A 16,453-nucleotide genomic window follows, 5' to 3' on the forward strand; every position below is an offset into this window, starting at 1 on the left:
CAGTAAATGTTCCCACCACTCTTTCACTAGCTGATCCAGTTTTTCAGATTTCCAAATCCTTTTCAGACTTCATCTTTACTAACATTCCTTACCTGCAGTTCCAGGTACTACTTTTCCCCCTAAAACAGGTAATTGACTCCCTCGGCATGGATGGACTCAGAAGGTCACTGACAACAAACAGCACTAATTTGACATGTGTTTCTTGAGTGTAGCTGGAAAAAAAAATGAAAGACTTCTTCTCTACAGAGTATCTGATAGAAGCAGGGAATGCTCTTAACTTGGGTTCTTTGAAGAGACAACACATAAAATAATTACTTGTTTAAAAAGTCTCATAATTCAATGGAAAAAGACTGCCTGCTTTTCCCTAGAGAGTGCCTTAGTTGGATAATTTAGTGCAGTAGACATTGCCCCAAGTGTAACAGAACAGGAAGTGAGCTAAAGAACAGTGTGACATTTCTTTGCAGACCTTATCATTGCTGCTCCCTGTTATGCTGAAAGAGTTTTTTCTTTGCTTTGTGTAGAGAAGCTGGTGCCGTCCCTTTTTGTTGTACAAATTCAGATATAAGGAAAGTTCCCTCAGTCCACTTGTATTGCAGAGCAGCAAGGAAGAGGGTGCTAAGTCAAGCTTGTTCTGCTGCTGTATGAATTTGCTGTACAGTTCCAAACAGATCTTTATACACCTGGTGAAGGGAATCACCTCTTTGGCTGCATTGCTTGGTTAATGGTTCTGCCCACTGACAAAACAGTTTGATGAAAGAAGCAGATCAGATTTCATTTTCAGGTGTTCACTGACACCATATGAAACTTGCAAGACATTTTATGTAGTATGAAATATACAGGACACTTGAATGGTGGGTATAGTAATAAAAAGAATGTGCAATATAATTTTATCTCCACAATGTTAAGATAATTTCTAGTCATCATTAAAAAGTCATAAACCAGGGTAAGCAATGAACCATCATAACCAGTAAACTATGTCTGAGTGAGGCTTTTGCTCATATATAGTAATGTTGTGGAGAAAAAAAAGAATAATGTCAATTTTTACAAGAAATCTCATTGGGCTTTAATGTGACCACTTGTAGGGAACTGAGCTTTGGCCCAGCCTTGAGAAATGTCAGTACAACCAAGCAGCACAACCATTCCAGTTTCAGTAGTTCCTCTATCTGTGATGTTATGTTGCTTAAGAGAGGGCAGTCTGTTAATAATATCTAGATCGAATATGAAGGGGTTTTTTAATATATTTTAGGTGAGTGTAGACATTGTTGATTTGAATGCCTGTATAACTGAATTTATGTAAGTGAGCTGCTAATCAGAACCAATTAGGTTGGAAAAGATCTCTGAGATCATCAAGTTCAACCTCTGATCAGTCACCACTTTGACAACAGGACGGTGGCACTGAGGGCCCTGTCCAATCTTTTCTTGAACACCTCTAGGGTGACTCTAGTCAGTGACTCTACTGCTTCTCTGGGCAGCCCATGCCAGTGTCTCATCACTCTTTCTGTGAAGAAATTCCTTGTAATGTACAGCTTCAACCTCAGCTGGTGCAGCTAGAGACTATGTCCTAGAGCTACCAGTGTTTATAGCAGCTTGGAGCAGTTCTGTTCTTTTAGAGAAAACTGTTTCTGCATGTCATTGTAGAAATATAGTATATCTTCTGCTCAGTTTCAACTTTATTTGATAATCTCTGTGAGTAATGTATTTGAGGTTCTATTGTATACAATTTTTTACCTAACAAATTCTGATCTTGACAACACACTATGCACCCATTTAATCTTAAGGACAATTCCATGTCTACCCAGTCATCTCTGGGAGGAATATATTCCCCAAAGTTTATAAATTATATTTTAAAGTACAGTGTTGTCACCAGATGTTAGCCTTTCACTGGAGCTTACATTGATAGCATGGGTACCAAATGGAATAGAAAGCAGTAATGTGGAATTCCTCCATGGGTGCAGAGCACAAGGTTGAAAGAGAAACAAATGTAGTAAAAGTCAGAAATACACTTACTTGGTGAGAAGCCATGAATCCCTTCAGGACTCAGCACAGCTAGCAGTTAAAGGGAGTAATCCAAATTATGAGGTAGACAGAGAACACAGGAGTTTATACAACCCTGTAAGAAATGGCAGGATAATGTTAAAAGCATGACTTGCAAAAATACCTTATAAATGTGCAGTTTGCTGTACTTCAGGACTGCAGTATTTAATATTTTATTTGTGGTGGGATCTGGCTGAAATACACAGCTCTTTCTTCTGCATCATCCACTCGAAAAAGTTTCTGTTGGTGTCCTCACATGCCAATATTATGTCCACTTGAGGATCTCTGGTAGTTCATGACCTCTGGGGTGTTTATTGCTGTTGCAGGACTCTGATAAGCAGACCAGGCTGTGGACAGCCAAGGCATAGGAGACAGCAATGACTAGATCCTACAGGCAACTCATTCTATCTGATTTTGGTGACATTGCCTATTACAATTATAATTTCTTTCATTATTTTAAATATTTGAGATGTAGCTTCTGAGCGAAAGTCAAAGGCAAACACCGTATCAGTGGGAGGAACAGAGTATGCTGGCACACCCAAACCAAGGGCAGAGAGTTACAATCCAGAAGGATTAATAAAACTAGGCACTTTTCTCTCATGTTTAATACCATTTTGATCCACAGTAAACTGCACAGACCCTCAATAAACTGCACTGAGACTGATTGCATGGAAAGATGTTGCTGGATCACAGTCCAGGAAGACAGGGAGGTCTTCTCTGGTGTTGCCTGTAGTCCCAAACTTTTAAAATCAGAGCTGGATTATTCAAGTTTAGGAGCACCTTTTAGATCAGGGTAAGGAAAAGACAACCATGCTGCACTGTAGACATGCAAAATGGGGAAAAGAAAACAAAATTTTATTCAATAATATTTATCAAAACTCTTACATCTTATAGAATACTATTCTATTAGTAGCATGGATTTTTCAACTACTAACTTACTGTTCCCTGTAACAAGGAAGGCTTCTGACTAAATGGAAGTGCTGATTTACCCAATAATTTAGGACATGTCTTTGTTTTAATATTTCTCAGAGTAGCAATACTGATTCAGTCCCAGTTCTCCCTCCCAAACCCAGAGAAATGGCAGATAAAAATTAATGATTTCATCAATATTTAATCAAAAGAATCTTAGAACTCATGAGCTTGGTGTTTCACCCACAGTTCAAAACACAGTTCAAGCAGCTGGCTAAACCAGTCCCGAAGACTGAAGTGTAAAATTGTCTTAGGAATTTTGCAGAAGGATACAGGACATTGTGTACAGAGGCAGAACTGAAATTCACTGAGTACAGAGGAATCATTTGTAGCTCCTTCAGGAAAAATGGTCTTAAACTAAAATTGGACCACACTGCTGACAGTTACAATTAGATAAGTTTTGGTGAAATATTTAAAGGAAAGACAAGGGGAGTGGAGAACGGATGTGAAAGGGCATGATATTTGCAGTGACGTTTCTTCTGGGTTCGTGTCAATAAAGCTTTGTATCCTCAGATTAGGCCTGGAGCAGAGCTTGGCAAAACTTTAAAGAGAGGCTGAAGCAGCAGAATCCCATCAAAAGAAGGCATAGATTTTCTTAGCAGAAAGGCAATCCCATCTGTACTAGAGGAAATGACAGAGGCTGCAAAGGTGGAGAGCACAATTATGAAAGACTCCATTTAACTGCCATAATGATGATGACATCCTACTGCTGTGTGACATTTAAGCAAGGATAATGTTTTCAGTTAACACATTCACAGTAGCATGTTGAAGATTAGTATGAGGTGAAGGAAACCTTTCAAAAGTCATAAATGGAAAACACAGAAATATAAGCTTTGAAAACCATATGTAAAATACAATATAGAAAGGCAAAATGTATTCTCAGGAAAATATTCTGCAAGACATAAAAACAAATAATAAACTCTTTCCAAATATATGGGGAATAAGAATCTGACAGTTTCTGTTTGGTCAGTAATTGAGGAAGGTGTAAAAGAAGATTTCAAACAAAACAAGGTCATGGCAGATAATTAGATGGGTACTTTGCCTCTGCGTTCACCACGGAGGAATTTAGGGGGGTTCCTATGCTAGAATCCTGTCCCTTTTCTGCACATGTATGTGATGTACCACAGGATCCCTCTGCCTGAAACATCTGCCAGGTTGGTAGGAGAGCTTTCAATCAATAGTAAATTGCCAAGAACAGAAAATTCTCTTCTAAAATATGATATATTTTAAAGGGCATCCAGAATGAAACAGCCAAACTGCTATGATTTGGAGCCTCTTGCTTAAAACTGCTCTAGTAATAAAAAAATTGAAACTGGCAGAATTCACACCAGATCTTTTAGAAAAGTTATGGGGAGTTTTGAGACCAGCCTAATGTATGTAGTAGGCAAACTATTACGAGTTATAAAAAAAAGCAGAGTTGGTAAAGACATCAATAAATGTGCTCTATCAAGGAAGAGTCAACATGTAAGCTTTTGTCATAAGCTTATCTTTAAAAGAATTGCTAGCCATGTGAACAGTACATGTCTGGATGATTGTCTTGCTTTCCCAGAAGACTTTGGACCAATGTCCCAATGAAAGTCTTCCAAAAATAATTAATGTTGTCATCTGATACAAAATATTCCCACAGACTAACACTGTTAAAGATGGTTGTTAAATTAAATACTATTTAATACTAGTTAAGACACAATATGTGATACCATGAATAGAAGAGTTTTCAGAGTGGAGTAAAGCTATCAGTAGAGACAGATGACCTCTGGTTGCATAATGTTTAGCAATGACTGAGAAAAGAGAAAGGAACAGCAATATGCCCAAAGTGGCTGAAGATAGTAAGTTACTTGGGGCAGTAGGAACAAAAAAGTGCCTGCAAAAATTTTGCATAAGGATTTCATTATGGTGGATGGCTGAACTATCCCATGTAAAATTATTTGTTGTAAAAATGGTGTACATGATAAATACAACCCACCTTTAACTTTGTGTTTATAATGAAGAGTCCTGAATGAGTCCTGAATACATAGTCCTAATCAGGGAAAAAATGTTGGAATTACAACAGACAGTCCTATAAAAAAGATGAACTCAGTACTCGGTATTGACCCAGAAGTTAAAACAAATGTTAGACATTACAAGGGAAAGAATAGGATCATACACCAGTGAAAAAATCCATGGTACCTTCTCACTGTGAATAATATGTGTAGCACTTCCCCTTAATAATAAAAATATATATAATAAACCATGGGAGGCACAGAGAGGCTGAATGGCTTCCACATAAAGAACCGTTAACCAGACTCGGAGTCATCATCTGGAAAACAGAAGCCTGAAGAAAGAGATAACAGATCTGTAAATAAGCAATGGCAGGAAACACTGAATAGGCAATAACTGTTTACTCATGCATTTAATGCAAGAACTACAGGGCATCACATAAAAGATGAGATAAACATGTACAAAAGAAGGTTCTATTTCATAAAGCATGTAATGAAGTGATGAAACTCATTGTTTTGGGCTGTTGTGAACACCAATGTTTACCTGTGTTCAAATAATACTTTAGTACATTCAGAGCAAAAAAGAATCCATTAAGAGCTATTGATAAACAAAACTGCTATAGACAAAAAGGCCATATTGAAAATTAAAGTCGTGACTTTGCAATAACTCCAGCATGAATTTTCTGACAAGAGTGAACTGTGAAAAATAATAAAATTTTGTGTGCACACAGTTTTCTGTAAAATGGGAGAGAAAATTGTTTTTACTAAAATAACTTCCTGAATGGAATTCAGTTTCCATGAAAACAGAAATGGTTCGATGTTAGCAAGCCTGTTATGAATTACCTGACTGTTCTGAGATTTAAAAAATTCAGCTATCACACAAATCTCCTTTCCTTCCAAATTTAAACACTCGTGTTTAAAGTAGTATCATGGGTACTATATCCTGACTACAGAAAAAGCAAAGACTTACCTTTGCTCAGATAATTTACTTCTTGTCAAAATTAGACCAGCAGGCATAAAGCATAAAGGTGCCATGGATTCTGGGAGGCAGAAAACCATTAACACTATTAGTAAAGTAAAGCTGGCAACGGCTCTGAAAGTTTTTCTGAAAGAAGGAAAAGTTTGATTTTTACCTGTGAAGGTAACAGTCCACTTTTTCTTCTCCAACAAGAAGAGGGAAAAGCAAAGTGTTAAAAATCACTGTTTTCCATCCTACACTGTAATGAGTTTGTGGTATGCTGGTTGGAGCTTCCAAGAGACTCTTCTATTCCTGCTGACACCACTTTGGCAGCCGTCCCCTAGAATCCAGTGTAGGGATAATGACTGAAATGAAGCTGGTTTTCTCACCTTATTATTTCCATAGCTCATTGATTTCTTCAAAGTGTCAGCTTCAAAGGAGATAATTACGCATAAAATCATCCTCTACATACATCTGTAAAAACTGGGTTTTGAATGAGTAAATCAGAGACTAGAAGAAACTGAAATAGAATATTATTACAATACATTACATTGGTATTACACAGAAGTGTTTTGATAAGAGATACCAAGTACAGATACCAAGACTTGGGAAGAGACTGTATCACAAGAGACCTTGCAAGCATAATTAAGGAGAAAGAAGTTAATATTCTTAGATACACAGAAAAGGAAGACACTGCCAAAGAAACCGGTCCCTCAAGGATTTACGAAAAGCAAGGACAAAAAGAGTATGTCTAAAAATCACAGGGGAGACAAAGACCTGAGAATTATGCAAGCAAGCTGAGTAACAGAAACGATGTGCTCTCAAATCCCAAATCAAGGATTGTTGATGTTACTGTTGCAGATGATCAGAAGGAGAATATTACATCTTTGAAGGCAACTGGGTCAGATGGGCTAATCTGCAAATGAAATTGACTTCACCCATGTACACACTGTAAGAAAAGGTGACATTGCAGGAAGAAACCACCTTTTTGCTATTTATCTCATTAAAATAATTACCACTGAATCTGAAACGAATTAATAAATACATGAATCAACATGAGTTACAGTAAATATCCAGGAGTGGTGATGGCAAGGACAAATCATTTTTTATGTCAAAAAATTTCATTAAAAAATAGGAGCTTGGGCTTCCCACTAACCTCTTCCAAGATGAGATTTACCTTGGCAGTTCTGTGTAAATATCACATCTGCCTGTAAGATGCAGCTTAGAGGGTCCACTTCTGGCACAGTTTACATGATCTCAGTGGAATCTGTTCTTGAGCCAAAGAAGGCAGAATGCTAAGGAAAAGGCTGGAAATGAAACCATCTGCCAGCAGCAGCCACTAGAATGCAGTTTATTCTTCTCTGCTTCATCCCCTGAGTATATTACCAACCAGGTTTGGACATTCCCATTTTTATCACTACTTCTTGCAATTTTGAGGTACACGAGTAAAGGCATCTATTTCAAATTACATTTTTTAAATCCTTCTTTTTGATATCTCACTTGTACATGGTTTTAGGAGGATGACTTCTCAAAGAAAAATTGCAAGAGTGTCTTAACATCTGAAAAGGAAAAAAAACCAAAAACCAAAAAAAACCAAAACCAAAAACAAAACAAACAAACAAAAAACCAAACAAAAATCAAACAAACAAACAAACAAAAACCACCCCAAAAATACAAGGGGGAAAAAAAAAGAGTAGCAAAAGTAAAAACAGAAATAAAGATAATATATAAAGTCAGGAAATTCTCCTGGGTGCAAAGTAAATTTTGAAAAGGATCTATTCCTAAATACCAGCTGAGTTAAGTATGCAGGACAGAATGAAAAAGAGATTGCTGAGGGAGACAGAACACTTGACTTTTAAAATTCATAAATCCTCATCTTGCAATAAAAATGTAACGTGCATAAATGTATAGCTTTGTATTAACTAGCACAAGCCAAAATTTTAATCTCAGACTGAGGCAGGAAAAGGCCATTATATTCTAGGCCATAAAAAGGCTGAGTGAAAGAAAAAGCCCCTGGTATTCAATGACACTTTTCCATCATACACAAGTCCAGTTCACTCCACATACTGAAAAGTAACACGTGCTTTGGCAATCCATGCCTGTCAGTGTATCATACTACAAGACAGGGTATACTGGAACACCTATTGTTTTTTCTGTTTTGCTTGGAGAAACGAGCACATTATGCTGGATTGTGCTTTGTGAATGTCTTCTCAAAAGAGGAAAAAAAAGACTCAAAAAGCTAGAGTGAATTGCTACAAAGCAACCACAGGGAATCGTACAGTCACAAGTAGTACTGTGGTTACCTTCACAGCATTCACAAAGGATCCAGAACCACAGGTTTAATCATAAATTGGCATAAATTATGAAATAAATTTTTGGGCCAGCTTTTATTCAAGAGTTTAGTCAGAGAAGATTAGCTGGAAATGTATTTCTTGTTTCATTTTCAGTTTAAAAATATGGCAGCCTCTAAAATTCTTCACAATCTCATAACATGGGCTAGTTTTAAGAAGAAAGTTTTTAAAAACAAGTTTTCCACATGTACAATGAAAATCTGGCCATTTTGAGAAAGAAGGGTGGAGTGTACCAGTCCTGTTTTTCTACAGTTCTTTTCTAGCCTTCTTTCCAATGAAAATGAGGTTGATATTTTTACAAGGTCTGTCTGTTTATTCTTGCCACAGTAGAACTGTGAACATATTGGCCAATTTCAACTAAATGTGACAGAAAGGTAAAGGTCTCAAAGTATTGAAGGTCCTGCAGAATTTAGAGAGATGACAGCAGTACAGAGGTGAGAAACAAATTTAATGGTCTAGTAAGAGGAAAAGCAGGGTGTGAGCTCAGATACAACCTGTGTTGTCCAGGAGACACATCACGTACACCTAGCCATGGCAATGGATAATTCTATGCATCCATGTAATTTTAGAGCTTGCTTATATTTTAGTGTGATCATTACCAAAAAAGCCCAAGTACTTCTGTGCTAGACATGCCAAGACATGAGAAGTGAGACTCAAAGGTGCACTTCACAGAGGAAGGGGCAGAGGGATCAAATAGCTTCAGCTGCGTCACAGAATTAAGATGTCTCCAAGTAGTTTGATGATTTTTTGTTTGGGTTTGGTTTTTGTGAAATGGTTACTGCATACCTTTTAAGCACATTCCTTCTCCCTTTCCAAGACATCTGACAAAACAAACATCTGCTTATGAAGACAGAAATTTATTTCTTGGTTTATTTCTCCCCATCTTCAGCATCCTCTTTGTTTTCATGATACCAAATATTTTGTTGAGGGACTCTCTTCCCAATTCATGTGCTCGAATGAGCTTGTAGATTTAGAGTGCTCCTGTAGGAGCTTGTGATGGAAACAGATGGGAATAAAACATCTCTCATAACTGAGCAGTGGAGCATTGTAGTCCCTAACAGGAAAACATAACCCGCTTTCTCCACTTAAGGTCGCATGAGAAAATAAAAAATTAAAAGCTAAAGATATAAAGATGTGGAAACTGGAGAATCCGCGGACACCACCTGCAATTAGTTTGATATACTCTAACTCTCTGTCTGAAGGACCTGAAATCCCTGCTTTCTGGTCTCCCTCTTCATAGAGAGCTGCTGAAAATGACTTATTGTCTTCAAGTTTTTAAAAGAGCTGTCATCAGATCATGATTTCAGCAAGCATTGCTGATGCATTATGAAGGGACAACGAATAGCAGAAAATTGCAAGGAAAAGACATTCATCTCTTCATAGTGCTGGCAATTTTCTTCTTATAACATAGTGTCTGTGGTTGGAATTCACATCTTGGGAAAGGCATGAAAGCTAGAAAGAATTCAGAATAAAAATTGCAAAGCATGTTTTAACATTTGATTGCAAACCACAAACCCATTCTCAGGAAATGCAATTGAAGAAAAAGCCAAGAATGATTTGTAGGAATTTCTCCTACATGGAAAGAAGGAATGGAAGAAGATCCATTCCTTTTAGCTAAGCAGCTATTTACTATTCTCATATCTACTCTGCAGTTCCGTTTTTATTCACCTAAATCTTGGAAACAGCATGGAGCTGAGAGAAACCATAACACAGCTTTGTACTTTAAAAGGTTACCTCTCAGCAGGGGAGTGAAAAAGCATCAAGCTTTTTGTCCCCCTTAGAGAGGATTCACTCAGAAAATGGATGGAGGCTTATGTGAATCATTCACTTGTAAATAGAGATGGAGAAAAGTAATGAAAAGAACAGCTTGAAGCAGGGGCAAAACCAAAGTTGATTGTTACAAGTCAATAATAGTGCTATTAATAGCCATGATCCATGGTAATGTGAACTGCTGCTAGAGAAAACTCAAACCAGGGTTACTGCAAATAAGAGATTGTGTTTCTAAACATAAGAAAATGGAAACAAGAACTCTCAATCAGCTGTTCTAGCTATTTTCCTCCAAGAGTAGGCTTTCAAAATCTTTAGTTTTGTTCATTATTATCACCATTTTTTCTAATGCAAGAATTCAAATTCTTCTCCAGGTTCATGCTAAAGCTGCCTTAACAAGTAGCTGTAAGAAGACAATGTGCCTGCCTACATAACAGAGATCCTCCTATACAGTAGTAATGGGAACCAGGAAAATGTTAGAAACTTTCACACACTGCTTAGTTGTGCTTCTGGGAAATAATCCTGAAGACAATGGCTTGAAAACTTCATGTTTCGTAATGCCTTCATCTATTTTTGCTGATCAGAACTTTGGCCCTGCAGTCCTTTCACAGCACTTTCCAGGGTGTGTCCTAGTGGGCAGTTCTCTAGTGAATCTGCATTGAAAGTGAGCCCTTTGCACTTTGATTCAGTTTCAGAATCAACCAATGCCTTTGGCAGGAGAAATCACAAAACTGGCTGCCACCTGTGACTGTTTTCCTCAGTTCTGACTTCTCTTTTTCCATTGTGTTTATGCCTTAGTGTGACAACAACAACAATAACAACAAAGTAGCATTTTAATATTAAAATGTGAAATTTTCAGAATTTGGAAATTTTCAGAAGGGTACAGTGACTAGTTTCATGTGACTGTAAAGATGTATTTAACACACAGAAATAACACAGGGGGAGTCATTAATTATGCACAACAATTTTAGACTGTTTCAGACATGGTATGATGTCAATTCTAATGTGCTTTTTACAGTCCCATTCCATTCTTTCTCTTTGCAAATCAAGCAGAATTTTACCAATCAAGCAAAAGACTTGTTGAAAATACCCATGAAGGACAGTGCTCTGAAACCAAGTCTTATCCACTATTAACCCCTAATATCTAAATAATTATTTAATGGACTTACACAGCTCTTTTATTCTGAAAGTGGAGTCTATTGCACTTTTCCTTGGGCTCCTTTGGTGTGTAGCTGTCCTCTCCTGTTCATAAAACAGTAAAAAAATTTGTTTGTTCTCTGTGATTAGAAGATTTTGGCAAAATTTTGCCCTTTATCCAAGAATAGCTGCAAATTAGGTGAATTCATTGATTTTATACACTTATAACAAACATTGCGTATATACGAATGTTATGGTTGTCTGATTCTGCATTTATCAATGGGAAAATCTGAATGAAAAAAATGAGGGACCTTAAATTTCAATGAATGTGAGGATTATATTTATATATATTTATATATATTTATATATATTTATTTCTTTAGTAAGGTGTTGTAACTTTTTGCTCAGCCCTGTTATATGGTCTATATTCACAATTCAACACACTTTTTAGAGGATAGAGACAATCACTAGACTGTTCTCAATCTCACTTGAGAGGCAGAATTTATATTTTTACAGTAGCAAGAAAATTAGGTGTTAAAATTAATTCTGAACTCAGTTCCATTTGCATTCTCTGTATTTAAACAATCTTGATAATGGCTGAATTTCCTCTCTAGCTATATGATGAATCTACAATATATGATCCCAATATCTGACAGAACAATTTTCAGGAGTTACGCCAACAACTCTTCAGAATAAACAAAGGCAGTATTTTTGAGTAATGTAATGACCAGAATATCACATGTCTGGGACAGAATCCCTGTGAGGCTTGCAGGTCATTTGGTGGCAACTTTCTGGATCACTTATGTTCTTGCTTATGGACTTTGTCTCCAGTCAACTATTTATCCTTATGGAAAGATCTGAAACAGCAAAACTAGTTCTGCACTGCCCTGTCTGTGTCTGCCCCCACACCACTGACACTGCTCTAGCAGATGTAGCTTGAAATGAACTTCCTTACATTTTTACAAGAAAAAGAAAGACAGCAAACTCCCTATCTGCCCAGGTTGTGACACAGAGAAAGCAGCAGCAGTGATCACGGGCACCTTGTGGTCATTTTGCAAGGTGAACAAAGTTTAAAATTGTGCTGGATGCATGAGTACACAAAACTTTACCAAATTATATAATCTTTTATTGTGGCATTTTAAAGCTTTTTTTTTTTTTTATTCATATGTTTTAGAATAAAGTCACATCTTTTTCAATGAAGACAAAAAGTGCTTTAGGAAATAAGTTAAATCCAGTGAATGTGAAAGAAGTAGCAGGTCAGATCCTGCTGGACTCGCTCTCATGAGGAGGCCTGAGGCATATGAACAAGAACAGAGATTTTCAGTAAGCTTCAGTCTCTCATCTGTTAAACTCTAAACTGGGCATGACACTTGAGGAAAAGGAAGGGGTTTCCATTTCAAATAACTCATTTGCAATAGAAACCACCAGAATGAGACTAAATAATTCCGTCTTAATGAGAAACACAGTTCCCCTTTGGGGTTTTTCACACAAGTTACACTGTACCTAATATAGTCTTTTCATAGACTATGTGTGACATGCAAGTCTCTTTCCCAGATAACATTATTTAATGATGCCAGAATCAAAACCTAATAGCTTAAAATAATCTTGGACACTGTTCCATGAGTTTCAACCGCATGTGAGAGAAACAGCACCTAATAAATAAAAAAAAAAAAAAAAAAAAAAAAAAAAAAAAAAAAAAAAAAAAAAAAGGTTTTCTTTATAATATAGGGCAAAAAGGAAGAATGCATCCTTTGAACTCATAAAATCCTTCCTATGTAGCAGTGTTATTATAATTTCTGCAAGATCACATAGTATTTTTGGTGAACATTAACAGAATCTAAATCAATAACTCAATTTTTAAAATGTAAAAATCTTCCATGTCCTTCTTACAATTAGTTTTTCCATTTATCATCTCACTTGTTCCTAATCAGACAGAATAATAATTTACTCTCAACATCAAATTTATAGTTATTGTACATTCTTTTTTACATTTTTTCATAGAAATACACCCTCATTACACGGCTTGAGGATTTTGAAGTCATCAGTGATAAGGAACATCTACCTTAACAACGTCACTAATGGACTTTTTGTAATAATGGCTAGGAGAGATTTGCAATCTGGATCACAACATCCAAATAAATAGCCAGGCTGCACAGCTGGTCCATGTCTTCCCGTTCCAAAGACTTCCTATACTCATGCTCTCTCACAGCTTCTCTTTTGTGAAAACAGTGCACGAGCTGTGTCAGTCTCACTGCCTCACAGGGTGCCTTTTCCCAGTGTCACTTCCCTGAACTCTGCTCCTAAGGTAAGATGGAAGAAGGTCTGTTATCAGCCTTTCACCCATTTTCTTTAAAATAAATGACGGAGAACAAGAAATAAGATCACAAGAGGAAAGCACATCAGATGGCAGAATGCGACTCATTTCTGAGAAGTTTACATTTTGTAAAGTGAATCTGCATTCACTCACAGGTGAAAGTAGATCAGACACATCTACATATGAGAAGATGGCTCTGCACCAGAACAGACAAGCAGAGGCATTTTGCAGTTTTTCCCATGAAGTACTCATGGGAAAACACACATTTCCACACCCATTCATTCTTCATGCAGTCCCTCAAAGCAAGAAACTTCATAATAGCTACTGGAATAACTTCTACTGCACTTATCTCCTTAACAGCTCTCCATAAGAGCTGGTTTACAGATGAAGCTGGTCCATGGCTGTAAATCATAGCTATTTTTCACTTTAGTACCTTGTACAGTTCTCCTGAAAACATTCATGGCAACAAATCTCATCACACGCCCAGTGTCCTGTTCACAGGAGGATCTCTGGTGAGAAATATTTTTCAGTGTTTTGAGTAGTGTATTCTTGTGAAACTCTGAGAAGTAGATGAGGTGGTGGTAACAGAGTTGCAGGAAACAAAAAACAACCCCAAATTATTTTGTTCTTTTGCATCTCAGACACAGAGAGTAATACACATAAAAGCTGTGTAACACGATGATAAACTACAACCCACACTTGATAGAAGCTCAAAGAAAAAAGGAGAGCTAGACAAAAATCTGCCCAATATATACAGAAGCGAAGCACAGAAGAGTACAAATTGTTTGTTTTTGTGAAAAGGTTTTACAAAGATATTTGAAAAATAGTGCAAAATTCTATTAGCACTATTTACGGATGGATAAACTGCAGCAGAAAAAAGAAGTTGCTTTTCCAGCATCACCTAAACACAGGATAACAGCAGGGGTAGAAATGATCTTGGGTATTGTCCGAGTTCTGGCAGGTCCACATCCACCTGCACTCTGAACCTCTGGTAATGCAAATCTGCTGCAGCCTGAGCCCCCTTGCTGAATGTGCCTGCAGAGGAAGGACCTGCACCACTGACCTCAGAGTGAGCATGCAACAGTGCATTGGGGTATAGCTGTACCCTACAATTTCAGCACACAATGTTCCCTTTTAAAGCTCCTCTGTGGCACAGTGTGGGCCTACACTAATTCAAGTAGTGCAGTGTGGCTCAGATACTGATTTGATGCTATTATTACTGCATTATTACTAAAAGAAGTATTCAGGTTTTATAATGAATGTGACATTTCTGTAGTAAAATACACTTCATCTTGTAATTACTCCAGCCCTTATATTACATCTAAAAGTAGAAATTGTGATGAAGAAAATAATCTGCTGCATCATGAAGAAAAATGTAATTTAAAAAATCACAGGCTACAGCAAGCAGCATAACTACAGTAACAATAGGATCATTTATCTAGCACTCATGAAGGGAGGAGATTACTGACTCACTATTCCAGCCAAATTCAGTATGGGACAGGGGTTCCTTTTTCATTTCCTGTATGTAACTGGTATCAGACACATTTGGGCATGGAACACACCAAGTACTGAGTATAGTTAGGGAAAAAAAAAAAACAAACTGCACAAAGCAAAACAAAGGAGAGCAGTATTGAAATCATAACAAATAAAGAGGAGAAAGTTTTAAATAATGGGTGTGATAAAATTATTTGTCAGTTCAGTGTGAAGCAGTGGAGGAACTGGTGGGAGTGAAGTTAAACAGAAAAGAAGGTCAGAGAAGGGACAAGGAAGACAATCTGCAGTGCTGAAGCTGCAAGACAATTAGAATTATGAAAGGTCAGAGAAGGATAACGCAAGCTATATCTCTCAGGGAAAAGCAGAAAGAAATAATAAAAAATAATAAGCGCAGGAGCAGGAACATAGAGAATAGGGGGAAGTGACAAAGGAGGAACTCATACTCCTTCATTATTACCAGCAATACCCTTACTAATGGTGTTAAATAAAATATCACTGAAACAAAAGGATACAAGCCTCTAAGAAGACTAGTGGCTTTTATTGTAAATAGAAAATAAAAGATTTGAGGAAACTACATCCAGTTTTAAATGTTGTTTTTAAGTTCATTTTCTCTTACCTACAAAGGAATGAGCAAGCTGAAGCTGCAGATCAGTAAACACCTGACTCCATGAAGTACTCAACCGCTGTGAAGGAAACACACAGCTCAGAATGTTTGGTTGAGTGGAGCCTACCATTACATAGGCAAAGTAGTTCACAGCTTATCAGATCTCTGCTAGGTCAGTTTGACAAATAAATGGTTCCATTAGTATCAGTAACATAGTAAGGTGTACTCACCATCCCAGAAAGATAAAGAAAAAGAAAAAAATGTTTAGTTGAAAAACATTGCCTCTAAAGAGTTTTTGAAACAAAAGCTGAAATCACTGTTGGAATACACACCAAATTTATTTCCCAGAATTCTACAGATTTTAAGTTTTTCAGTGACTTAAGGGGCATTACTGTCTTCCAGTGCTATGTAAGCTTGCTAAACTCCTTTTGGTTTTATTGGAGAATGGAGTAAAAGGACAAGCATGACCAGTTCCTGCTCCACACCAAATATTTTCATAGAGAGGTTTCTCTCAGAGTTTACAGATATAAGTACACTTCTTGTTGTAGAAACTCACACCATTTGGCACAGTCTCCTCCTAAGGAAATAGGATAGATAGACCAGGAAAAATAATCCAAACTTGCCTCATGGTAATTGGAACCACTGAATACCAAGACACTAATTGTTTCTAATAAATTATGCTACAATAAATATATTTAACTTCAGTAAAATAAAGTAAACAAGAAAAAAAAGTTTTGCATTCTCAGCCCTAACATAATTTTTCAAGCACCTGCCTGCTAAAACCATAAATTCACAGGCGTGCTGAACACATGTGATATGAACCAATCAGGGAAGAAAGCAACTGTTTAC

At 37.0% G+C, this 16,453-nt stretch overlaps 1 long non-coding RNA gene across 3 annotated transcripts in view; it reads right to left on the reverse strand.

The window, feature by feature from the left end:
• The window catches only part of LOC134555962 (uncharacterized), a 31,668-nt gene extending 15,746 nt beyond the window's left edge, over nt 1-15,922 (reverse strand). The window contains exons 1-7 of one of the 3 annotated variants that reach the window (XR_010081531.1): nt 15,617-15,922; nt 11,225-11,297; nt 6,113-6,277; nt 5,950-6,019; nt 5,170-5,314; nt 2,008-2,110; nt 93-212 (exon numbers count right to left, since the gene is read on the reverse strand). This is a non-coding gene — a long non-coding RNA (uncharacterized LOC134555962). Of the gene's footprint in view, nt 1-92; nt 213-2,007; nt 2,111-4,966; nt 5,021-5,169; nt 5,315-5,949; nt 6,020-6,112; nt 6,278-11,224; nt 11,298-15,616 lie in introns of all 3 variants that reach the window. The other 2 variants (XR_010081530.1, XR_010081529.1) reach the window with 2 other exon arrangements.
• Between the last annotated feature and the right edge of the window lie 531 nt (nt 15,923-16,453).

This window comes from Prinia subflava, chromosome 1 (genome assembly GCF_021018805.1).
Source record: "Prinia subflava isolate CZ2003 ecotype Zambia chromosome 1, Cam_Psub_1.2, whole genome shotgun sequence".
Taxonomy (NCBI): Eukaryota; Metazoa; Chordata; class Aves; order Passeriformes; family Cisticolidae; genus Prinia; species Prinia subflava.